The sequence below is a fragment of the Alligator sinensis genome, unplaced genomic scaffold, assembly GCF_000455745.1.
Source record: "Alligator sinensis unplaced genomic scaffold, ASM45574v1 scaffold755_2, whole genome shotgun sequence".
Taxonomy (NCBI): domain Eukaryota; kingdom Metazoa; phylum Chordata; order Crocodylia; family Alligatoridae; genus Alligator; species Alligator sinensis.
The window spans coordinates 1344899-1346221 of record NW_005841883.1 but is presented as its reverse complement, the minus strand read 5'-3'; the positions used below and the strand labels follow the sequence as shown (position 1 = coordinate 1346221).

Genomic DNA, 1323 nt, shown 5'->3' with positions numbered 1-1323 from the left:
GAGTAGAACAATGTGGGATGCTGGGGGACTAAGAGAGACTTTCTGTTATGCTGTGGTACAGATGCATTGTACAGACATTACATTTGATACTACAGAGAAGCGGCTGTTTCATCCAGCAATATTTCTGATTTGTTTCTGCTTTTTCTGAATGCATCTCAAAGACATACCTAGGTTGCACCCAGGGTCAAGCACATCTGTCTGACTTACATTACACCTCTGTAGTGCTGCGGCTGTCCACGGCTGCTTCTCTCTGGGTTGTGCAGCATCAGCAACACTAAATATTCTCTACATTAAATTCTGCTCTAAGTTATGCTCATGGTGTCTTGGTCATTTGAGTCCTTGTGTTTTGGGAACAGGAGGCCTGTAATTACACCTCTATTTCTGCTACTTACAACAGTAATTTTGTGAGTGGGACAATACACTCCTAGTACACTCCCATTGTCTGTTTTGAAGGTGTTTACAAAGTGCCTGGCAGCAGTAGCATCATTCCCCAGGAAACTGAACATGAGTTTACCCTGGCTAGTCAGAGTTGTCTGATCAGCAGGTGGTAGATAACATTCATTTCATTCTGTTTATTTGGCAATCTAGGTCACATGGAAACAAGGGGAAAAAATCTGTACTGATTTAGTCACAATAAATAGAATTCATAGGTGCACTGTATACCCATGTTAGTCCAAATTCAACAAAAGGTAAATTAGGACTTGGCTTTGAAACGGCCTTTTAACTCTTGAGTAATTGGCATTCTGCATGTTGTTGTGAAGGTATGGATGTGTTACTGATATCAAATATTACTAACATTAATACATTTGTTACATCTGTCCATACCCTATAAGTGTTGATATTTTTTCACAACATGTACTGGTCACATTTTTTCAGAAAGATGCTGGCTTTTGTCATGAGTTGAATCTAATTCAAGATGGTAAAAAGATAGTAGTATTCTGCATTCTCGGTTTTTACCGATTTCTTTTTTTTTTCACTGATAAATTCCCTGATTTTTTTTTTTTTTTAAGTCATTCAGTTATTACTGACTTACACCCGTTTTCCAGTTCAAATCCCTGTCAACTGGCACGAGTGGGGTTAACACTTGTGCTGGTTAACAGGGATTTGAACTGGAAAACAGGTGGTGCCAGTAAGCTAAAAGTGCCACTGTGTTGGTTACCTGAGGCACAGGTTTCTGGCCAGACACTGGGGAGAGGGGGGGGCGGCAGTGGTGGCCATATGCGGAGTGGGGCGTGAGGGGGTGGCAGTGGCCACATTGGGGCTGGGAGATGGTGGCTGGAACCGCTACCCCCCCCATCCCATGCCTTGCACCATCTGACAGCT

The 1323-nt window shown here is 42.6% G+C and overlaps 1 protein-coding gene across 1 annotated transcript in view; it reads left to right on the top strand.

Moving 5' to 3' along the window:
- Positions 1-1323, top strand: part of FAM117B (family with sequence similarity 117 member B) — a 63771-nt gene that overhangs the window by 54677 nt on the left and 7771 nt on the right. The gene's annotated exons all lie outside the window — the stretch shown is intronic.